This window comes from Lissotriton vulgaris, chromosome 11, assembly GCF_964263255.1.
Source record: "Lissotriton vulgaris chromosome 11, aLisVul1.2, whole genome shotgun sequence".
NCBI classification, from domain to species: domain Eukaryota; kingdom Metazoa; phylum Chordata; class Amphibia; order Caudata; family Salamandridae; genus Lissotriton; species Lissotriton vulgaris.
Window position 1 is genome coordinate 463,921,182 of NC_141699.1, and position 25,701 is coordinate 463,946,882.

Consider the following 25,701-nt stretch of genomic DNA (forward strand, 5'->3'; position numbering starts at 1 on the left):
GGCCTCTAAATAAATCCATTTGAGTGCATTTATTGTTATCACAAAACAATTTATTTGTTCATTTAATTAAAATTGATACAAAGCATTGCACTTTATGAAGCGTGAAATAACAAAGAGGGAACTATAAAAACACATTCTTTAAACAATGGTTAAAATAGTTTACATTGTCACGTATGAGTCTGAATTTAATAAAAATATGGTTTAAAATGTTCGCATAGCGGGCGAGATCTGAGATGTATTCTGTGTTTAAACAGTAATTCACTGCGTTCTTACTCGTGCGGAGTCCTCTTTTTTATCGTTTTCACAGTTTCTGTCCCTCTTTTGCTGCAGTGCAACAGCAGACAAATGGAATGGTTGGCTCCTGATAATAAGTGAAAAGTGTGCAATGGTATGGTTCATGCAAATAGTTGGCCTAGTTCCTTCTGTGTTCTTTTATAGAGAAAAGATTCATGTTATGTCGGACGGTTTACTCTCTTCATTGCTGCCTGTAAGTATGCTTGTCTCGGTGGTTTTTGGTGTGATTCACAAAGTATTGCATTGTTACTTGAAAGTGCAGTAATCCTTTGTACACTAAAGTAGCATTAAATTTTAATGCGAAATGGGAAGTTATTCTACTTTTGCAGTTTTATATAGCGCCAACTCGACCCGAAGGTATTGGAGTGCTTTATATGAGCATCAGTTACATTATATAAGGGCACATTCATATTTCGTAGGCACAGGGAGATTAACAGGTAGATGCATTAAGCATTTTTGCGAGCGCAAACGGTGCAAATCGCAAAATTCGTCCGTTTGCGCCCGCAAAAATGGCATTTGAGATTCATCAAGGGTTCATGCACTCGCAATTTAAGAATTCGCAAATAATTGCGAGTTCTCAAATTGCGATTGCATTTAAGGAATCGCAATTTGCGATTCCTTAAATGCAATGCATGAACCATTCCAAGATTGTGAATTCGCTATCTGGGGCCGCTATTTACAGCGAAGTCAAACTACGTGGTAAATAGCAAAAACTTAGAAATATGCACTTTAGTGCATTTTTCTAAGTTGTATGTTACACACACACATGTCCTTGGGACATGTGTGTGCGCAACACCAGTGAACATTACCATTTCAGGGGTGCAACAGGGTGTCCTTTGGACACCCTGGCACCCTTGAAATTTCGGCACATTTGCGATTCGCTAATTGCTAATCGCAAATAAGGAAATACTCCCCATTCCTTCCTATGGGCCTTTAGGCCCATAGGAATTAATGGGAAAGCCATTCCTTATTTGCGATTAGCAATTAGCGAATCGCAAATAAGGAATCAGTAGAAATCGCAAATAATATTGCGATTCCTACATGCATCCCGTTTTGCGAGTCTTTAATAGTGATTCCTTAAAATTTGGTATTAAGGACTCGCAAAACATAACTTTGATGCATCTGGGGGTAAGTGATTTGCCAAGAGTCACAGGATGTTACACTGAAGCCAAGCCTCGATCCTGGTTCCCTAGCTCTAAAGTCATTAGCTCTGGACATTTATCTGACATCCAGGGGCATATGTAGAAGAAAATGCCAGCGTGTGGTGCTACGTCAAATTTGGCAAGGCTGCGCTCCGACATTTTGCCGTATTTGCAAAAATACGGCACACCCCTGTGTTTCCCCTAGCGAAGGCGCAAAAAAAAGCTGCCTAGAGCCAATACAGGGCCCTTGTAGTCAAGTTGCAAGGGTGCCTGCGCTGCAGGGGCGATTGTTTATGTGCAGGAAGGGACAGTTTCCTGCTCATAAACAATTAATAATGGAAAATTTCTCATTCTATGTGTGCTGCACGCGTAGAAAGAGCAAACAATGAGGAGAAAATGATAATTTCTTCTTATTTCACCATTTTAAGACCAGGAATTACCCAATCTTAGTTTTTGCTCTGCACCAGCTTTGTAAATCTGGGCAGCGACAAAAAGCAATGGGTGTTGCAGTGGAATGCCCACAGCAACACTCATTGACTGCCCCTTTGCCGCAGAGGACTGCACCATCTTGTAAATATGGGGAATACGTCACTGGAGCATCAGAAAAAAATTGCTCTGGTGGCAAAAGGGGCTGGTAAATATGCCCTCCAGTGTGTTGTAATCAGGAATTTATAGAACATAGGATTTTATATAAGTTAGACCTCACTGTTAGTTTACATAGGCAACAGATCTTCTATCCTATCCTTTTTTTAAACTCCCTCTCCATCTTTTCTCTCCCACTTAGAGGCCAATTTCAAGCTGCACGGTACAAGGGTCCCCTAAAGTAATGGGCCTGACTCACTCATTCAGACTAGTAATAGCACTGTTGCACCATGCAATTACAACTTTTTCAGTAAATAATCTCCAAACCTGAAAAAAGTGTGTGAAAAGTGCATGTTTTCCCAATTCCAGGGAAATTATGCTCACATTTAGCATCTGCTTTGAGAAAGTGATACATCTGAGCAGGGGTGAAAGGGATGGGGTTCACCTGCAGGTCACTGTGTGAGGGTCATGATGTGAGGAGGGCGTTGGAATGGTGGCCAAATTCTACGGCTGCTGGGAGGAGTGATCCATGCTTTCCATGGGGGACTGGTGTGGGCTAGGCTCTGCCTCAGCCCTCTGTATCTGAACCAGACCTGCAGGTGTTTTTACAGTACCCTGCACGTCTGGTGGACCCAGCTCCATGTGGTAACACCAAATGTGACAAAACCTTGTTAATGGCCGGGTCTGTGCCGGCCCCCAACTCCTAATCGGTCTCTTAGAACTCTGTCAAGCACAGTGGTCGCCCTTATAGAGCCGGCCTATTAAAGAGTCATACGCGTCGGGCTTTTTCTGTCAGTCAACCATTTCGAGTTTTCTGTGCTGCCACTTGCAGAGCAAATAGCTAAACCCTAACCAATTGTAGTTGAATTATCTTACCCGCAGAAAAACAGAAGTTCTGCCCCAAGATCACAGAAGTGTCTGAGCTGCAGGACTAATTTGTAGGGGCTCCTCGTCCTTGGCCAGTGCCACAAAAAAAATCGCCTCAAGGTGTATTTTTCACCTTATGAGTGCATATTTTAACCAGTAAATGTTAGAACAAAACACTTTAAATGTATTATAAAGTTTCCCTAATGATCCCTGACTGATAATTAAACAAAGGACATGCTAAAAAATGAATACAGACAATTTCATCTAAAGTTCTACTTAAGAAGCATAGTGGGCCGTGGGTACGGGCTTTTGCAGATTCTTAACATGAACTGTTGGCCTGCGTTTTTCCTTGGGAAAGGTGGAAATTCGACTCTGGCCCAACGCAAGGGTGTCTTGCCTTTGAATTCCTGTCCGTTTCCTGCGGCGCGGGGTAAAGGCGCGTGCCGCACAACAAAATGGCGAAGCACCTGGCTCTGCACAATGGTGCACAGATTACTAATATTCCTTCGACCTGTCCTGCTCGCTCCGATTCCTGGTTTTAATCAGGTGTCCGTGCGTCGCGGAGCCCCCACGGATAATGGAGGACGCGGCCTACTTTCCGTCCCCCAGCAGACAGCGTGGTCCCCCGGGTGGAAATTAGTGACAGAGGCTTGCTGCTCCCTCCGTGACCTTTCCTTTAAAAAGTCTGCGCGTTCCCCTTCTGTCTCATCAGGCGGGGACGAGGAGATCGAGCCTTCCCAAATTACCATGTGGAGAAGAGGGGGAAGGCAAGGACGGTGGAGAGGCCAGGGTAGGCCTGACTATGGTTGATGGGAGTGAGGGGATATGCAGGCAGATTTCCAATTACCTGTGAAACCCCCGCACATACTGCACCTCTCCGTGTCGGACGTGAGCATTCCGCAGGGAGACCTCCAAGTCTCTTCTGGAGGCGCGAGCGCCTAGTGCGTGCAAAGCATTGTGGGTAAGAGCTTGGGTCGAAGTAGGGACCAGAGTATGGGTGGTAGACAGTCACACTCTGCCATCGCCTGCAAAATACGTCTGTGAGCGAAAAGCAGGGATGTAAATACAAATGACACATTAAATAATGTAATCGTGTACAGTTACTATACATTAACAGGGAAGTGTGTAAGGCCGCGATGACAATTGTAAGATCCTAAGTTGCAAGTTACATGGCTAGCATAAATTCCTTGTGCTGGGTAACACGTGCACTGCCTGGAAAATGAATGAGGCTACAAATAAAAGTGGAAAACATGCAAGGCTGAAAGAGCCCCTATGACTTGTTAAAGAAATTGTCTCAATCTATGCATCATAGATTTATGGCTAGGATTTATGTCCATTTAATCGTTTTCTGATTGCTAAAACCCTAAAATAATATGTTTGGATATCTAAATAAAGTATATATTTCAGATATACTCTTTAGGGCGAATTTACAGTTATTTTTGGCCATAATTGAACTTTTACGGTCAAACGTCCCTCCATTATCTCTCAGTATTTCACAGAAGCATTCATGGGAGTCATACATGGATTAATTACTTTGGAATTCTCTGGCCCAAATCCACAAACATCTCCTGAAGTAAATCCTATGCAAGCAATGTGAAGTGATTTGGACATTACGTGGTTAGTCTTGTAAGTTTAGGGACACCCACAAATTTCTATGTTTGTGAATAATCCCAGACCCTGTTCTAATTCTTCTCACTGTTGAAATTGTTATTGATTTACTCCCGCCAAGGCACGGACTACCTCTCCTTCTAGGATGATAATGGCAAAAAATCACCCCGAGATTTTGCTGGGGCCTACTGAGGTGACTTTCTCCATGGGTAAAAATGTTTCCCAGTGGAGAAAAAGAAAATTAGGTTTTTGCACTGTGACTTCCATTTCTACTGCTTAGAATTAAGCACAGTGTGATTTCACATGACATTTCCAGTAGTGCGCCTGGAAGCCTGGACTAGTGAATCTTTTAAGGCATACTACTTAGAATATATGTGAATAGCAAAAGTACTAATTCTGATGTTGTATGCTGCATATATTTGTAGGTGCAGATTTACTACAATCTTTGTGAATTTGCCCCTTAGATCCTGCAGGCATACTCCAGTGCTCATGTGGAAATTCTACAGCAGAGCGCAAAAAAATGAAATGTACAAAAGCACTTTTTTACCAAGAGGAAACATTTCCTCTAATTGTGAATTCCCTGACCCCAAGGTTCATGGGGTGCAGTTTTGTTTTCACATCCTTAAAAGGCCCTCACTCTACCTTTTACTGGAGCAGGGTCTCAAGCATTTTCACAGTGGAAAACTTTAAATAACATGTCTATGACTATTCAGAAACCTAACCGTTCGTGGGGGTACACCACAACTTGCATGCCCTCCCTTGGAGGACCCGCTGTCTGTGCGGACAAAACCCCTGTCAGATATCCTAATTAAAAAAAAAATCCGATCTGCTAGCGGAAATGTCCACTGAGTTGTTTTCAAAGATTTTCTTACTGTGATCTGGCAGCCCGATTTATAAGAGCAAAATGAAAAACGTGAAAACGAGGGTGCCTATAAACTTGAATCAAGCCTATACATACTCAGTTCTTTTCTTTATACATTTCTTTGTTAAGTTAAGCTCTACAAAGTTAAACATTGTAGACTCCATTATCAGCCTTCCTACCCAACGTTTTTTAACATTGAGATTTGCAAGAAAAAATCTATATGTAAAGGTCCTATCATAACAGTTTTACAGTTATTAGTGTGAATCAGTCTGTTTTCAGCTGAAATATTTTGAGGTATGGAATACAGTAGTTTTAAAAAAATAAAGAAAATAAAAATTAATCAAAAGAAATACCATATATTGGATACACATCTGTAATTGCCTGAAAGTATTTGGAATTTAAGTAGCGTCATTTTTACGTCGAACCTATAGCGACAGCGCGCATGCGCTACTCACTTTGAGAGGCATGCAGTGATCCAGTATGGAGTGGAAGCTCCGTAGAAGCTCTGCCCACTCTCTGCACATGTTTTTAATTGGCCCGTGCCATTGTCGTTCGTAAATGCTGTAGTCTGATTGATTATGAGGCTTGTTAGTCCCTCCTTATTTTTACCCTGTCGTCATTTGTACAAGCCCATGGCTACTGGCCCCTTTAATTTGAGTGTTACTCAGTACTTAGACTGTGAGCACTACTTTGTACGTGCCTCCGCACGCTCCCTTCTCCCCCTTCTCCCCATGCCCACACTCCCGTTGTCTTTGCTCCCCCATTGTCCGTGATGCAAAGCAATAAGTCTCGCATAAATGCGAGTCCTATTGCATTGCAAATGCTTGTTTTTAGGCTTGCATTCCCTCGGTTGCACTCAGTGCGTCTCGATCGCAGTCAGAAGAGATCACCCTCCTTTATACTGCCTGTTAGGTTCAATGCACGTCCCACTTTGTTATGGTGCGTTAATACCAATGTTCTGACTTGAGGGAGGAAACGAAAAATACTGAGCAGACAAAAGTTAAAACGTTGGCGCCAATAAAGGTAAACACCAAGGACAGCAGATTTTATTCGCACTGCGAGTTTAGTGGTTCTAGGCACTGGGGTGCTTCTCTCTGTGCTCTTCTGCCACAAATTACGATGGCATTTTGGCATTCTGCAGAACTGGGGGCTGATTACGTTGATAGGGACCTGCATATGCAAAACGAAATTCGTTTTGCATTGTTGATTTCGAAGCACACGCAGGTCTTCATCTACAAAATTAGCCGCCACCGCAGTGACATCAGCCCCCAGCTCTGCAGAATGCCAAAATGCCCGGTAGCCAGTCCGGCCCTGATGCCAACATACAACGCGACAGCACCGAGGGCACATGGCCATGGCTATGAGCGGAGCAAGTGAGCCCAAAGAGACCTAGGCTTCGCACACCATGTACAAGGCTCCAGACCAAACCTCACAGGCTCCAGAGCCATCTCCAGACACAGGTGCACAGCCATCCAAGCCTCACGGCCCCAGTGCCTGCCCTCAACAGCCCCAAGGGCCACTTACTCGCATTCATCTCCCCCACAGACTCACACCTCAAGCAACAGCCGCCTGATATCCAATAGCACATAAAAGGCCATGCAAAAACATTACTCAACTGATTTCACGCTACTATACCCCTCGAACCTGCTTTCTCTCGTCTATCTGAAAGATTTAAAAAGCCTCCTGCCTTAAACTTTCACACAAACTCCGATTGCGCCGCCCCAAGAAATAACCGCTGAAGTAAACACGTGCCACTCCCGCCGTACAAAATAATGCATTTAGCACACTCAGCTTTGATTCACCCACACCTCAGCAACAATTCGAACAAACATCCATTTTCACACACTCGTGCAAGACATCATTGCCCCAGAGAACCCACACAGCACAGCATGCCTTCATACGGTAGTGTAAGCAATGCCCGGAATCACTGCCCTTAGGAATGCATACAGCACAGCATGCCTTCACACAGTCTTGCAAGACTCCACACAGTTCTCAGTGTCCAGCTATCACTTACACTCCCCTACACATGTAACGCTTCTGGAAATGAAGAGAATTTCTCTAAAGCCAAGTTAGGTTTAAACAAGCATTTGCAATGCAATAGGTCTCGCGTGTACGCGCGGTTGAGCTATTGGCATTGAAAATTTCAATGCCTTTTATTTATGTTTTGGTTTTTTAAACATAAATAAAAGGCTTTGTCATTTACAATGCCAATAGCTTAAACTCGCGTAAATGCGAGACCTAATGAATTGCAACTGATTTTTATTATTGATTTATGTTTTTACTCTGAAAGCACATGAGTTACCTGGCGCTAGTAGACCTGCCGCAGCCAAAAGCTATGAGCAAGACATCTAGATGGCACTGAGGCAGGTTTCTAGCAGTTTTTAGAAGACCAGGTGATTGACTTGAACTTTGATATGTAATGGAAGGTGGTTTAGGTTCTTAGCACCAAGGACTCTTATCCAGTCACTCTTAGTGAGTCGACTGGATTATGGCAACTCTCTGCTGGTTGGATTAAGGGAGGATTTGGCATCCAAACTTCAAGTTGTTCAAGACACGGCAGCCCGTCTTGCCCTTAATAAACCAGCACAAACCCCCTCTGCACCTCTCTTGCGCCAACTTAACTGGCTCCCCATTAGAAAACGAGCCATTTTTAGGTTTCGCTGGGGGGCGGAGCCGTTAGGCTCCTCCTCCAGAGAAATCTATTGAGTATAGTAGGCACTATGGAACACGCCCCCCCGTCCCATTGGCTAGCTCCATAAATGGAGCCTAGCCATTGGACGAGGGGCCTGTCCATCAATGCCGGACCAGACACGGGGGCGTTCCCGAGATTCTTTGGCTTTTGCCGACGTCACGCGACGCCGGGAACGCCCCCGAATCTGGTCCGGCCGTGCTGTCTGTTTCTTACAGCCGGCCAATCCCTGTGCAGCCGGCCGGAAGTCCCGCCCCCACAGCCCGGGAGACAGGAGAACAACTATGGCGGGCGCTCTGCCGGGCTCCCGTGAGCTGAGGGAGCCCGGCGGCATCAGAAGCGGGAGAGTCCTGCAGCGTGCAGCCAGCCGGAAGTCCCGCCCCCACAGCCCGGGAGACAGGAGAACAACTATGGCGGGCGCTCTGCCGGGCTCCCGTGAGCTGAGGGAGCCCGGCGGCATCAGAAGCGGGAGAGCCCTGCAGCGTGCAGCCAGCCGGAAGTCCCGCCCCCACAGCCCGGGAGACAGGTAATGGCTTCCCTGTGATGTGTTATGACTTAAGTACCTATGTTGACTTCTAGATTTATAGTTGGTTACAGTCACTGCCCGATGCACTCGCTGTTGTGCCTGTGCGCACTGCCTCAGCTCTTCTGCGAGGAAATGGCTCAGTGCTGCTTGCTTCTACTAGCCCCGGGTGGCCCCTCTGGGCACCGGTGACCCTCTGCACACTTAGCTTGCTTTTAGTAGTCTCGGATGCCCCTCTGGGCACAGTGACCCTCGGCAGACCTAGCTTGCTCGGCTGCCCTTTTCACCCCCCGGTAGACCTCGGCACACGTGCATGCATCGGTGCAGGCAGCTTGCTTAGTCCCGGCTGCCCATGTGGGCTGCGGTGACCCTCGGCACACAGCCCGTCTCACTCACCTGCGGCAGCCTGGGGTCGTTGATGTCCCAGGTCAGCTTCATCCCGTAGGAGCAGATGCAGTCCTGGTCGTCGAAGGGCTCTCCGGGGGCCCCGGACATGGTGAGGGCAGGGGGTCTGCGCCCCCACGGGATGTGAGGGGGCTTCAGACAACAGCTGTGACCGCTGGAGGAGGTGACAGGGGACCCTTTGGTGTTAAGGTAGACTATGGCTGGGGTGCCAGGGAGTGGAGGGGGTGAAGCCCTGTGCCCTGGAACCTGCAGCAGCGACCCGCTCCCTTCCTCTGCTGCTGCCAGTGTGCCTGGCTGCACCCGCAACAGGAAACCTGCAATGTCTTTAATGGTTCCTCCTCCCTCCCCTCCCACCTCTACCTGACATCACGTGTCTGTGCCAAGGAAGAAGCTTTCGGATTCACCTGTGGGGAGTCCGCCCCCATCGCCCTCCCTAAGAGAGAGATCAAAGGAGCCTGGGGGCTCTGACCAACACGGGCCCCCAGATCACGCCGAGGATGTGCTCTGTTCCCCGAGCCTTAGTGTGTGATGCACAGGTGTGCATTCACGTCTAACATCAGAACACAACCCCATTCCAAGTGCTCGTCAGACGACCCATGAACGGGGAGACAGAGCGATGTGCCCGAGATCACACAACACCGGCGCACACAGAAGCCAGGATTGGAACCGATGTCTCTGGACCGCTGTCAGCTCCAGACCCCGCCTGAGGTGTGAGGGCACCGAGTGTAACCCCATGTGTGCGGGTTCTGCAGCCTCACCTGTGGCTGAGGAAACAGACGACTTTAAAAAAGCATGCGCACCGATGCGCCGTAGGTTCAATGTAAAGGATGGAATCGCTTGCTATTGGGGGTGCCATCTGGCATCTGATGCCACTGCCAGGGCACTGCTCAGATGCGGGCGTTTTCGGAATCAGCATCTTCGGGGAGACAGGAAATAGCCAACCAGCCTTGACTGTTCTCTCCAGTGTTAAAGAAAAGAAGCCCACACAACGCGGGCATTATCTGTTTGGGCAGCATCTTGTGTATGCAAAGGAAAAAGCGCCATTTGGCTGGCACTGCGTGGGCACCCGCGGTGAGAAGAGAATTCAGCTCTACAGTCGGGCAGCCACCTGCATGCCACCTTGCAGACTCTTCTCGACTATCCCAATAGCAAATGCCGCCTCGTGGCTCTCTGTATCCAGCGCTTCTGCCGATGTTAGGCGCTGTAGTACTAAATATCGGTTATCCGCTTTAATCCAGCTCATTGTGCCGACCGGGGAAGCATGGAGGGCTGTCGTGTGCTTGGGTTCGATTCTGTGGCCAGAAAATCACAAGAGAGGTCAGTGGCGCTGATCCCACGCACACAGCCATCTTGCAGCATGACTGTGAAACCGTCTCTCCATACACCCTCACTCAGTGCGATTGTGACCTCTCTCCACTGCCTCCCCGTGCCCCACTAGTGCACACTTCTTCATACAGAAAAGGGCACCACAAAACACACACACTGTGGGCACAGCTCAACCCGAGAGCAGGCCTGGAGCCAGGGGGTCTCACTTATTACAAAGAACGACAAAAGAAATACAAGTATGACGACATATGTACATAACAGTGTTTAATGGATTTCATCCATTTTCTTCAATTTCACGTGTCCACTGTTTGTTTCTTTGTTTTAATAAGGCGATTTTTATACATCTTGACGTATTTATATAATTTTAATATATCACTTCCATGACGTGAAAACAATTTGAAGCAAATGAACAAAGACCAAAACAGCTGGGAAAAATGAAAGCGAGCGCCCTACAACAGAGAACGTCATTATTTTATTTGGATGATGTAGGACAAGAGTAGGGTTGCAATATTAGCAATGACGATACACTACAATAAACATAATATAGAATAGCATACCACGCTACTTAAAATGCCCTAACCTTAAAACTCGAAATATGAGTCAGGACATCATGAGCGGGGTGCACACCTAAGAACCTCCTGCCCCCAGAAATAAGGGGTTCGGCTTCTAGTATTCCCCCCTCTTTTTAGGTTTCGCTGGGGGGCGGAGCCGTTAGGCTCCTCCTCCAGAGAAATCTATTGAGTACAGTAAGCACTCTGGAACACGCCCCCCCGTCCCATTGGCTAGCTCCATAAATGGAGCCTAGCCATTGGACGAGGGGCCTGTCCATCAATGCCGGACCAGACACGGGGGCGTTCCCGAGATTCTTTGGCTTTTGCCGACGTCACGCGACGCCGGGAACGCCCCCGAATCCATCGACACGTGTTTGGTGCAGACTGAAGGTTTGTGAGCCTTCCCCGAGCAGAGCGCACTAAAATAACCTGTGTGCAGCTTCACCACCGCAACCCGGGATCAGTAAACCCCCGACGAAGGGCCCCGTACCTTGCCGGTACCAACGCGACCGAAAACGAGCCCGCTGCTCTCCGATTGGACGGGAGAGCCGAGCCCCCTCACCAAACGCCGCGACGGGATTGGCCCGTGCGGCGCAGCGTCACCACTGTTGCCGTGTGGTGATTGGATTCCGGGGTTTGCAGTAATTTGGTACCCCCAGTGCTTCGTTGCACTTTATTCTTAATTGACGGGTGCCACCCCGATTATGGCGCCCTTTGCGAGTGCCCACCTCGCTTCACTGTTTACTTTTGGTCTCGAGGGTGTCCACCCCTCTTAAATGCCCGAGAATCACCGCCGCGGCCCGAGCGCCGCAAAACAGGAAGCCAGGCACTACGGTGCCTGACGCGGGGCGGGACTTCCGCATTTGGAGGGAAGTCCCGCCTGCCGCCGCGCACCGATTGGCTGCTCGCTGCCGCCGGGAAAAAGAAACAAACAGCGCGAGCCATTGACGGCCCGGTCCCGAGATGGGGGACCGGGGGAACAGGTAGCGGGCCGGGAGCATTGTGAAGGCGGGGCTCTCATGTGCTGAGAGAGCCCCGCAAAGCGCTACCGCCACACAGGAGAAAGGACCGGAGTCCCCCACGAACCGCCCGGTAAGTGAAGGAGGGCTGGTGGGGGCTCCGTGACTGTGCAAGGCTCTGGGGGCAGTTCCTATTTGTTCGCCGAGCGGCCCCAGTTGGCAGAGGGCCGCTCCAACGCGTCAGGTGGCATCTTCTTTTCGAGCCAGGAGGCTCAAGGGGCATTGGCGGCATCTCGAGTCCCCCGAGAGGGACTCCAGCGAAAGGGGGCATTTCTGTGCATTTCGAGTCGCCAGGAGGGGGACTCCAACCCGAGCCAGAGAGGCTCTTCCTGCCATTGGTCTTCCTGAGTCCCCAGGAGGGGGGACTCCACCGTGCCCACATTTGTTTATTGAGTCCTGAGAGGCTCACAGTATGACATCACTATCCCACGGGTAGAAGATAGAAAGTGGCCTGTCCAACGCGACCGAAAACGAGCCCAGTTTTATGTCTTTAGTAACAGAGAATGATCTTTATTTTGTATGTGCAGTAGCTGAGTGGTGTGCAGTTGAACAGCTGTTTAAAATCTCATGCCTACACTTCAGTTCAGTGGGGAGTGAATGATGTCACCTAAGATGGGAGAACGCGGCGGCTTGTGATCGTGGCTATCACTCCGTCATGTGATGGATCATTGGGTAGATATTAGGTACGCGTGAGAAGGAAAATAACATTGCAAAGTGTTGAAACACACGTTAGTCACGTGACTAGAGAAAGAAGAGCATCCCGGGCCCACTGGTGTTTGGGAGCCGTTCCCTCCACGCGGCTTCTTGAGCTCTCTCTTCTCCCCATCAGGCATCAATTATAGAGGTGGTCCCTCTCTCCCAGGGTTTGGTGTGGAGACAACTGGTAACCTAGTTCTTCATTGTTATGCGACTTTCAGGGTCTGGCTGACGAGCAGCGTTTCACTGTTGAATGGCTTCTCTCAGTTGGCCAGTGCGCTGGTCAGGGTAGATCACTGCAGCTCAGCCAAGTAGATATAACTCCGAGGGCAGATAGATTCTAAGTTAACCAGACAAAACTACCTTTTATATGCCAAATTTAAGTAATGTCATAAAAATGTCAAAATCGTGAACATACCTATGGCTAGAAACCAGATAATTGCTATGCAAAATACCTTAGCTGTGCAAACAGTACATGTGCATATTGTTTTAATCGCAAGCATAGGTAATGTAAGTAATATATAGCAGTTTTGGACAGATTTTAAATCAATGTCATGAGAATTTGGGAATCATGAATAATACCTGTGGCTTAATATCAGCTAATTACTGTGCAAATTAATTTACGTGTGCACAACAGTGCATACGGACTGGGAATTATATAGCAGATAGTTCTCAAATCATGGGCTCAGAGAGCGGCTAATGAAAACATTTTAAAGATCTATCCAAGTGGATTAAACCTGCCATATAAAACGTTAAAATTCACTGTTTTGGTGATTTTAATTGGAGCAGTGATCAGTATTATTAATGTCCTTAAATTATACTTGTAGCAGGCTTAAATATTTGCCAAATTTCACCAAGTCACACGGCTCCACTGTGTTAAAAACCAGGATTGTTGCCTCTTTGCAGGTTCATATTCCCTGTTGGAGTGGCTAGGGAGTGCAGAGTGACTAGGGAGTGCAGAGTGACTAGGGAGTGCTAGGGAGTGCAGAGTGACTAGGGAGTGCTAGGGAGTGCAGAGTGCTAGGGAGTGCAGAGTGCTAGGGAGTGCAGAGTGCTAGGGAGTGCAGAGTGCTAGGGAGTGCAGAGGGCTAGGGAGTGCAGAGTGCTAGGGAGTGTAGAGTGACTAGGGAGGGCTAGGGAGTGCAGAGTGACTAGGGAGTGCGAGGGAGTGCGAGGGACTGCAGAGTGACTGCAGAGATTAAGCTAATGGCAATGTAAATGACAATGCCATTTATTTATCTGTTTTCAAAACCAACACATAAATACAAATTTTGTCATTTACAATGCCAATAGCTCTAACTTTTCCAAAGGCGAAACCATTGCATTGTAAATGCTTGTTAAATTGTTATGTTTGTTTTTAAAGCCCCTTCAAAGGACAGGGCCGGCATACCTGACGAAGAAAGTTGTGCACTATCAACCCGTACAACAGCTACGATCCAGTAACCGCAATCTGCTCTGAATGCGGAGAATAAGGAAGACCAAAATGGGGGGGCGTGCTTTTTCTCATCTGGCCCCTAGTCACTGGAACTCCCTTCCCCTTGTTCCAATCTTTTTCAATTTAAGAAAATGCTCTAGACCTGGCTATTCTAATGTGGTTCATACTGTCAAACTGGGTGCTCTTCTTCTCTGGCGCAGAGAGATCCCCTTGGGATGATTCGTTGCGCCATACAAATGAGTAAAATAAAATAAATAAATAAAAATAAATAGATCAGCCTTGGCAAAGACAAACATATCAGGCTTGTATTTTGAGTCCTAACTTAAATATTTGACAAAAGCCTACTGCAGTGAAAAGAACCCCACACAAAGCAGTCACTTTCTGTGTGCAAAACACTTTGAGTTCAAAACAAATGTTGCCCAGATAATTAAAAGTGTCACCCAATGCGGTGCAGCAGCCAACGTTGGTATGCTGTGTGCTTGACCTTCTCTCTCCCTTTCGCCAGCGCATAATCTGGCTGCCGAGCACCATGCACATTCCTTTGCACCTTAGTGCAAGGGTGTCTGCATAAATCTTAAAATGTGTGCTATACACCGCAGCCCACATGCAAAGTGGGAAAAGTTAGGAGAAATAAAAGCAGTTCTCCCTTTTAACTGCAGCTTGAAAGTGGCATTATTTTTTCTGTGCAAAACCCTGTCTACTCTTGTTAGTAGATACGGTTTTGCTTCAAAACCTGTGGGTGGCTGCATGGGGACGGCCATGTCCCACCCATGGAAAGCCCCCTTGACGCAGAGTAACATAGAGCAGTGCTAAGAGCTGCTTAGCATTACTTTGAGGGAACTTGCGAGTGTATGTTGTTTTGTGCTGGAAAATAAATACAAAAAAAATCTGCATGTTTGCATTATTAAAAGAAGTTTAGAAGTGGGCCAAAATGACAGTGTTAACCTTGCTATGGGTAGTACGGGTGAATTCTAATAAAATACTTACTGAATCTTAATGCTAATATTATTATCATTTTGTTGTTGGTTCGTTGTTATTCTTAATAATAATAATAATAATAATAATAATAATAATAATAATAATAATAATAATAATAATAATAATAATGGATGTTGGAATAAATTAGTTGCTGCATTAAATTACAGATTAATAGATTGCACAGAAAAATTGCATTCTCTTGCTTCGTAGACAATCTGCACTCGAGAGCCGATCCTACTGCTCTCCCAGAGGAGTGTTCACGTCGGTCATATCTGGATTTGACTATGTATAACAGAACCAAGGAAATTACAGTATAGCCAGGAACATGCCACCTGCCAAATATTCAACCTTATTACACATCATCCATGCACTTTAGTCACTACATTGGCTGATAATGAACACCATATCTAATTGTCACAAAAACACCCTAAGACCACCCATTCACAATTTGTGAAGACACTGTTTGATGGTACGAGCAGATCAGAAGCCGAAAGCGGTATACCTTCAAAACATGGGCGCCTATACTGGGGGATCACCAGCAGGCTTTAGTAAACCAGCATTGGCTCATGGGCTGCTGGTAGCATCAAACAATTCCCCAGGATAGGCACATGTGTTGTGGAGGTAGACCCATGTGTTGCCAACGCTCCTCTCTTTAGGACTTACTTCCTTTCCACCTTTAAGTGGTATCAGACCATTGAAGCTTAGGTGGGATCCAACGGTCAACATGTTGCACTCTGTCTATGGACCGCGCATGCATCCTTATAGACTGTTTCATTGTTTCAGTGCTTGCTTTAGTGCTCTGAGAGCCCACCAGGTGTAAGAGGGCTTAACAATGAACATCACCATTGGATAGTTGATGCCCTTCGTAGGACTCAGCAAAAATTATGAATGTGACCAAATTTACCTACCTGACAGAGTTGCATGACCTGCCTCCCTTTATGTATTTCTCATTCTCATATTATGAATCCCGCATAAGCCATTTTATAGGCCTGATTTGTATTACAAATTCTGAGCCCAGAGGCTATAAATTTATAATGCATGGGATTCTGCAATCCCTGATCAACGAGCATTGGCAGTGCCAATTGTTCTGGCTTTCATGAACTGTTGTGTGATAATGTGAACCATTACACATAAATATCACTGGATAGATATGCACTTGCCTGGAAGCAATGATACAATTAAAGCAACTGTTTAAAGAACGAAAACATGGATTTTCTTTCTTCTGCACTGTTTTTCTTGCTATACAGTGGCAAGCAGAAAGGAAATATTTATGGCAACATGTTTCTTTTTTTACACTCCTTAGGTTATTATTTTAAAAGTTATAATTTTTCTGCATGTTTCTCCATATCCTGAGCTACAGCACCTTTTTTGAAAAAACATATTAAACAGATCCTAATTTTTTTGCAACAAATATCTAACAGCCTTTTTGATGTGTTTAATTTTGCATGAGAGATTTTATTTTTATTCTACATGTTTGCAAACATGGTGTGTCTTTAATATGAAAGAGCTATGAACTAAGAATTTAAATGGATTGTGTGAAAGGTAATGGTGTTACTATGTATTAAAAGGAATAATGTAATCCCCTGAGGTACATGATAAGTATACTTGCAAGCCTCCTTGAATTTCCATAACTTTATAAAAGGAACTCAGCTTTAGGTCTTTTGCCTCTACATGGTCTTGGAACTACTAGGTGACTTGCAATATCGATCAGAAACATCTTTATTCGAGTAGTCAAATATCCATAAAAGTAAAACACATTAAAAACATATAGACAAGTATAATGCAAGATAAAAATCCTACATTTGACACCATGATAACATTTGGTTTAAAGCAACCTATAATCACTATAATTTCAACACATCCACCTTAATCAAGAAGCATTGTGCGTCATGCCCAAACAGCAGTTCCGAGCAATGAGCCTGCATGTACACATCTCCAGATCGGGCATTTGCATAAAAAACTAACACCCACCCTAAAGTTCCTAATATTGTGCTTTTTAATAAGAGGAAGTAGAAAGTGTTTTGAATATTTTAAATTAAATGTTCAAAAAAGTGCTAAAGGGCTGCATTATTTGACCAGAGATCCTATCACAAGGGCAAGGGCACATATCAAGATTTAGTTGGTAGCCCAAAGAGAAACATAATAGATATTTTAACATTCCAGCCCTACATCGAAACAGCAAACTTCTTTCCCAGTGCCCCTTCACTAAGGGCCCGATTCTGATGCGGGTTGGAAAGCATTCCACCCAGGGCCTGATTCTGATGCAGTTAGGTCGGCCTCCTAATTGCATTTGCTCCTTCCAAATAGGATCGGGAGCGACCCAGTGCCCAATTATGATGCAGTTAGGAACATGTGCTCCTATTGAAATCAATGTGAGTCCAACCAAATTGTATCTGGAAGAATTTGGATGCGTCGTTCTTGGTCGGTCGGACTCTCCCGATCCGAGTGGGTCGGAAACCATTTCCAACCTGATTCGGTCGGGAAGCATTTCCAACCCGCATCAGAATAAGCCTGCAAATAGAGACATTTAGGGCCTGATTCTGATGCGTTTAGGAAAGCATTCCCACCTAGGGCTTGATTCTAATGCGGTTAGGAAGGTCTCTTAATGGCATTTTCTCCTTCCAAATCATATCGGTTAAGTGTCTTACCGACCCAGAGCCCAATTATTATGCGGTTAGGAGCATATGCTCCTACTGAAGTCAATGGGAGTCCAACCAAATAGTATCTGGAAGCATCCGGATGCAGGAAGAAGTGTGGCTCAGGGGTTAGAGGCGGCAGACCTGGAGCTTGAGTTCGGCCCTGGACCAGGGTTCAATTCCCCGCCTCGGCGGGTCTTGGGCTCAAAAATTCCACGGACTTGTTAATTCTCGCTCCGGTGCCCTCTCGACTCACGGGTTCCGACTCTGGGCAATAGCTTGCTTAATCTCCACAACGGCCCCTCGCGGTGGGATGCCTGGTTTTCACCTTGTGGATTCCCTGCCAGGGTTATCTCACAGGGGAATACCAGGACGGGTTCCCTAAGCAAGCGCGGAGATGCCCCAGGGTAAGTCATGCGCTATATAAGCTTCATTCATTTCATTTCATTTCATTTCATAGGTGGGCCTCTCCCGATCCGAGTGGGTCGGAAACCATTTCCAAACCGATTTGGTCGGGAAGCTTTCCAACCCGAATCAGAATCAGGCCCTTAGTAGAATGGTTAACTGCAACCATACTCAGATAAGCTGCCACACTTGACTTTCCCTCGTTCTCGTTCAATCTCATGGTTCCCTCAAAGTTAAGCAGGGATTGCTGCACACATATTTTGTCTGAGCCCATAATACTTTCAGCGTCTGTATAAATATGTTGCAGACCAGTCTTTCGTAGGGCAGACTCCACTCCTGCTAATCATGGGATTTGGGGTCCCCTTTTGCATTCAAGACAATCCTTAATAATATCCCCGGTTAGAGTGGCCTCTGGATTCTTTCATTCTACTAGTCACAGTAGGGGTGGATGTGTTCTAATATAATCTGGTACATATGAAAGACCTAGATCTTCGTAACAGATCCTAGACAAAGATGATATGGGGGCCGCCAGCACCCTTCTACAGAACCAGTTTTCTTCAGTTTAGATAGGTTTGCAGTTAGAAGAAACCCATATCCCGGCCCCATATATTGCAACAGGAATGCATTGGGTTTTATAAATGTGCAATAGGGGTCCTAAGGAACCCCCCCCAGGCGGCTGGGGTAGATTGTATAATGAACCGACCGCCCTAGGCAACTTAGACCTACTCTGAGAAACATCGGATTACCATAACTTTATAAAGGAACTCAGCTTTTGGCCTTTTTCCTCTACATGGTCATGGAACTACTTGGTGACTTGCAATATCTTTATAGCGTTCAGTAGGGGGCACTTTGTTCCATATATCTTCATTATTAAACAATGTTTTTTTGTTTAAGGAGTGTTGGATTAGCCCCTCAGTAAGCATATATTTCTGCTTCATTTTGATGGATTTATGGATGCTAAACTATTATTTTTCTGTTTAGGATAGTGATTGTCGTTTCAGTCGGGGTACAGTGTAGGATAAAATATTGGAAAAGAAAAATTAACAGGTCGTGTTTAGGCACACTTGTTTGGAGCTGAGTACCCTCTTTGTATAAATATAATGGACAGGGGAGGCAATAGGTGTTTGGACAGGTGAGGCTAGGGGGAGAAAGATACAGTTGAGGCCCAGTGAAGTGGATTTATGTTGCAGTTCACGGAAGGGTATGGGAATGAGACTTTTCCAGCAGTTTACAAGAGGACATGACAGAGGCACAGGCACTGTCGAGAAAGGGAAGAGGTGGCAGCTCACTGGTCGATGTGGGTACAACTCGAAGGTTAACCATTAGGGTAAGGGCAATAGTTTCGTTGAAGATGTGGTGGAGCCTCAGGATGCTCACTGTAGCAGCGGTGGCAGAAATTCTCTGCAATCTGTTGTAGAGATCCAGGGAGTTTCACAGCTGCAGCCGTGACTAACATTCACTGTCTTATATGATGGAGATAAGAACTTGTCTAAATGGGCAGGTGGCAGCAGTTCACCAGAGTGTGAAGTGAGGGTGTAGCACTTAAACATGTGGTGAAGCCTTAACAGGCCATTGCAGGAGGCGGCTGAGATGTGTGCTACATAGGTACACTGGTTTACAGGATGATGTGGTAAAATAATTGGATCCACACTGATAGGGTTGAGGTTGCAGTTAAGTAGTGGCTTGGTTAGTGACCAGATGAGCTGGTCTGACTTTACCAATAATTCTCTTAAGCCTCAGGAGTTGCATAGGTATTGTGCTGGTAACACATTACTGTAGGACATGGAAGATTTTCACTGAGTTGCACATGTTGGAGAATGATCAAATGAGCCTACTAATGTTAGAGGTGAAGACTTAGAGGATGGACCATGTGAATGTGGTTGAGATCTAGGGTTACATAAGTAGAGCATTTCTAGTGTTTATTGGAAGGCGTGATGGAGGTCTGAGGTGTTCAGCTGGTGAAAACTGATAACTGTTCATTGGTAGATGTGGTGGTAGATGAGTCTGCTACATGTGACGCAAAGGTAGTAGAACACTACATGTAGTGTTAAGGTCACAGAGTTAGAGGCTGATGATTTGTGCAGGCAAGATCGTCGAAGCAGCTAACTAGTGGATGTGTTTGGGACCATGTCATTGCACAGCTGGGTTGGAGACATAGATTACTGGCCTATGCATTAGATTCTCAGTAAGTGTATAGGAGTGGTGAGCAAAAGAATGATGGGTTTAACCCAGATCCTTTTGACTGGGGGTGAATGCTTGCATTGTCCAGCATTCTGTCCCTCGATTGTTTCTTTTGCATATGTTGTCCTAAGTAGGATTGGTATGCCCAGACGTGTGTCCCGTGCTCACTACACCACTGGATTCACGCTAGCCTGGTTGATGAAGGGTGATGCCCTGAAACCGGTTTCAGGATGCTTATTTCCGCTCCAGGGAAGACCTGGCTTGGCAGTTCGGGCTGCACTGTTCCCACAAGGAACAGGCTCAAGACTGATTTGCATATGGCTGGGTCCAAACTGGGGTGGTGTGGTGAGCAAAGGAATGATGGATTTAACTCAGATCCTTGTGACTGAGGGTGAATGTTTGCATTGTCTAGCATTCCGTCTATCAATTGTTTCTTTTGCATGTGATCTCCAACAGGCAGCTTTATTTAAATTCAACTCTTACTAAAGCTGTTTTTCCAGGCATTTCATTTTTGTTTTTCCTTTGAATGATTATCTCAACCGTGTCAGGATTCTAGTGTTTAGGTCTTGCCTTCTAACTGTTGTATACAAACTATTATGCACATTATCACTACTTACAGCAAGCAGACTTTGGCTCAGTTCATTGCCTACCACTGGCTATTCGTTTTGTCAACCTTATTTGGTTAATTCATATTCGATTGCTTTCCTTCCTCTTGAGCTTGGTTCGCCCCTGAAGGACAGCTTCTTCACCGTTCTGACTGGGTGACATGTATTCTTCTATGTGTCACATCAGAGAACTAATACTTTCTTTTTCTAAGAGAATTTCATAGCATGTGCTTTCTTGCTTTCTCCTCATGTGCTCCTCCCCCCTCGCATCCTTTCTCCTGTAATCTCCATGTTGCCCCCATCTTGTCACGAAAAGCACAGAAACAGGTATATTTTGCCTGGGGTTGATAAAAGCAGCATTAATATGGTTGGTTTTGTGGTATCTCTTGCCTTCTACATGCTGCACAAAAGTCATGGCCTTTGCACACAAACGCAGTAAATATAGAACGGCAGGACAAGTGAGCTACTGTAAATCTGCTTCCCAGGCTGCTGCAGACCACCAAATAGCCTGAACATTTGCCAATTTGTGCGGAAAGTAAGGCAATCCTGATTCTGACTAATCCTTATTCCCATCCTCAGGCAGTGAATAAGTAACTGTATGACAATTTAAGCTATTTTAAACATACTAAGTGTGGCGATCTTCTTAATGACATCATTTTTGGATGTGATATGGGTTTTGCAAACAAGATGGTCAGACATGATAACCCTTTTGAACCCACTTTTAATGGCAGAGGGGCAAACTCAACTATCGATTTCATATTGATGACGACCAGACATGGGAGAGAGATTGAAGCTTTTAATGTCTTGGATAACCCATTAAGTGATCATTTCCCACTGAGTCTAGAACTCCAAGGGAAATCAAAGGACCGACATAAAAGCAATAGCATAAACCCGCTTGTGGATAATATTGCCATGGTTAGGAAGGATGGGTATGCTCTAAAATGGACCAGTTTTATTCCTGCGGATTTCCTATGTAGATTGATAAGGACTTGCGAGTCCCAATTCCACGCCTGTACAGATGAGAATATTAACGATTCTGATTTTATCAACAATTTTTTAGAAATTATTTCCCAAATAAAGAACAGTCTATGGGTTGAACGGAAAAATAGCAAAAAGACGCAAACTGGTTGGTTTGACACCACCTGCACCAAGGATTACACTAAGTTAAAAAATGCCCTAAAAGTGCATGACAAGGACCGTACTTTGATAAAAGACCTCAGAAGGGATTATAAGAAGGCTTTGAAAAACAGAAAGAACGCACTAAAAAAGGAAGCGTGGGAATCGTTGTGCGAGGCATGCTTAAACAAAGATTCAGCAGCCTTTTGGCAAGTGGTAAATGCATTGCAAATTAATGAAAACGCTCCCGCCAGGATAGAAATAGCGATTACTGATAGGGAATGGGTGAATCATTACGCAGATCTGTATTCTGCGATGAACATCGAGGATGATTCTCCTGTAACGGATAACATCAAGGAGGACCCCTATTGTTCTTTGGTCACCCTTAACCCACCTATTTCTGTAATAGAGGTAATCGCAAGCATAAATGCTAGCATGGCAGGGAAAGCACCCGGACCCGACGGGGTACCAGCAGACTTATATAAATATAATACTGACCTGTGGGCCCCGCTTTTGACACAGCTTTTTAATGTTACCTCACGTTTAGGCCACTTATCTTCTTGGTGTGAGTCTATAATAGTGCCGATATACAAGAAAGGCGATAGATCTAGCTGTCACTGCTATCGTCCAATATCGCTTTTGGACTCCACAATTAAGATTTTGGGCCGCGTGATTTTAAACAGACTACAGATATGGGCGGAAGAAAATGCAATCATTACCGACCTCCAGTATGGTTTTAGAAAGGGATTGAGTACGATCGATCAGTGTTTTAACTTATATGCCCTTATTGAAAAATATACTAAAGTCAAGGATGGTTGTATGTTTTTAACCTTCATCGGCCTAACGTCAGCATTTGACTGCGTCACTCACTGTAAACTATGGAGGGTCCTCGATGACCTAGGAGTCGACAAGGCAATAATACAATTCCTTAGGGAACTTTATGCGGGGCAAGAGCAAGAGTCAGGTATGGGAAAAATGGGGAATGTAGTGAAACTTTTGGAATCTTTAGGGGGGTATGACAAGGTTGTGTCCTTTCCCCCTTTCTCTTCGCACTATATATCAATGGTGTGGAGAAAAAATTATTACAGGAGTGCAAGGACATGCCAATGGTGGGCAAAAGACCAATTCCAGCGTTATTATACGCTGACGATGCTGTCCTTATGGCAAGAACACCAATGGCCATGCAGACCATAGTCACTTCTTTTACTGATTTTATGACCAATTTGGACTTAAGGATAAATTGTGCTAAGACTTTTAGCATGTACTGTGACCACGGGGAAGCAAGAAAAAGAAGGACAATCTTTGTCTCCTTGAGCCCAGTCGATAGTACCCTAACTTTCCCGTACCTAGGCATGCTATTTGACCATACCGGTCGATGGAATAATGCAATTAAAACAAGAAGGTTTTTATTTAGTAAGTCAGTAATGGCATTAGAACATTTTAGTAGACGGATGAGTAGAAAACATATTGGGGAGATGCTTACAGTATACAGAGCGACCTGTGTAGCAACTGTTACATATGGTGCTGGACTGTGGGGCCATGCTAATTTGAGAACATTACAGGTGATGGAAAATTCTTTTATGAAATACCTTTTATCTGTCCCAAAAAGCGTATCTACATATGCTTGCCATACTGAACTCGGAGAACCATATTTAGAAGACACAATAAAGGTCGCCCCAGTTCTGTTATGGCATAGGGCCTGGACCACAGAAGAATGTAAGCTAAATCACTCCATCCTGAATGACGTGATGAGTTTAGACAATGGCAGTAGATTTGGTTGGTTGAGTTATGTTAGGAATTTTCTCACTGATTTAGGCATGGGAAATTAAGGGGGTCATTAGGATGGCGGACGGAAGTGCCTCCGCAGACCCTGAGTATGCGGAACAGGCCTATTTTCCGTGCGCCCGTCGCAGACACTCCGTCCGCCAAATCAGGATACGAAATACGTGCCAAAATCCGTCCGCGGCGGTAGAACAAGGTCCGCCGCACCACCACACCCAACTACGCGGCGGACGTAACCGTACCAGAGACTCCGCCGTACGGACTGACGACTAGGACCGTCCTCCAAATCAAGATGGCGGAAAACACACATAAAAGCGCGGCGGATAAACAACCTGCCTGAACACGGCGGATGCTCCACAGCGACCATACCCACCACGAGCCGCACGCCGACATGGACCCTGCACTACAGGCTTACCCGATACTCTACGCGATCCAGTACGTCCTCGTCTTGGCCCACCATCGACGACGACGCAGGTAGGCACCTAAGCATTCGCTGTCTGGAGAGGAGTACCGGCAAGGGCGGTGACGTAGGGAGGGGGGAGTGACATGTCCCAAAATGCACAAATGCCTGTGTACGGCAACGCCTCCAAGGGCCGTGACCCAGGTAGGGGAGAGTGACACGTAGCACAACCAGGGCTCAAGTCGGGGTACCACGCGGGTGGACGGCGTCCCCCCACTAATTTAACAGGGAGCATGATAACTATAAACTGCAACTGAGTGGAAGCCACCTTTTGTGTCGTCACTTCCTGTCGTGATTTCAGCGTCACCCCACTTCTTTTTGCAGGACTTGGGTCCTGAGCAGAACCCACCGCCCCCAAGAAAATACCAATCCACACCAGCATCACACACGCAAGAATGACTCTGACAAAGCACGACACATTAATCCCAATTTTATTTACGCAGATTCGGAGCAAAGCCACAGTCTAGGATGGAGCATGGCCATAGTGGACACCAGAGCAGGTACATCAGATGCAGTACATCAGTATCAGAACAGCAACAGGGCAGCAACAGGGCAGTGTGGACACCAGAGCAGGTACATCAGATGCAGTACATCAGTATCAGAACAGCAACAGGGCAGCAACAGGGCAGTGTGGACACCAGAGCAGGTACATCAGATGCAGTACATCAGTATGAGGATAGCAACAGGGCAGTGTGGACACCAGAGCAGGTACATCAGAGGCAGTACATCAGTATGAGGATAGCAACAGGGCAGTGTGGACACCAGAGCAGGTACATCAGAGGCAGTACATCAGTATCAGAACAGCAACAGGGCAGCAACAGGGCAGTGTGGACACCAGAGCAGGTACATCAGATGCAGTACATCAGTATGAGGATAGCAACAGGGCAGTGTGGACACCAGAGCAGGTACATCAGAGGCAGTACATCAGTATCAGAACAGCAACAGGGCAGCAACAGGGCAGTGTGGACACCAGAGCAGGTACATCAGATGCAGTACATCAGTATGAGGATAGCAACAGGGCAGTGTGGACACCAGAGCAGGTACATCAGAGGCAGTACATCAGTATGATGATAGCAACAGGGCAGTGTGGACACCAGAGCAGGTACATCAGATGCAGTACATCAGTATGTGGATAGCAACAGGGCAGTGTGGGCACCAGAGCAGGTACATCAGAGGGCACAGTACAGCAACTTACAGCACACTATCAGGTGGATTGCGTGAAGTACCCGCATCGGACACACTGGCAGCACCAGAAACCGGAGTGTGACACACAGCCACAGATGTAGTGACTGACACGTGAGCCACAGACCCAGATACACTGCCAGCACCTGATACAGGAGTGTGACACACCGACACAGCCCGAGTGACTGACACATGGCCCATAGACCCAGATACACTGCCAGCACCTGATACAGGAGTGTGACACACCGACACAGCCCGAGTTACTGACACATGGCCCATAGACCCAGATACACTCCCAGCACCTGATACAGGAGTGTGACACACCGACACAGCCCGAGTGACTGACACATGAGCCAC

General features: G+C 46.2%; 1 long non-coding RNA gene across 1 annotated transcript in view; it reads left to right on the forward strand.

The window, feature by feature from the left end:
- Positions 1–312: 312 nt before the first annotated feature.
- Positions 313–25,701, forward strand: part of LOC147679982 (uncharacterized) — a 119,504-nt gene continuing 94,115 nt past the window's right edge. Inside the window, exon 1 of the long non-coding RNA XR_015301020.1 lies at positions 313–487. This is a non-coding gene — a long non-coding RNA (uncharacterized LOC147679982). The remainder of the gene's footprint in view (positions 488–25,701) is intronic.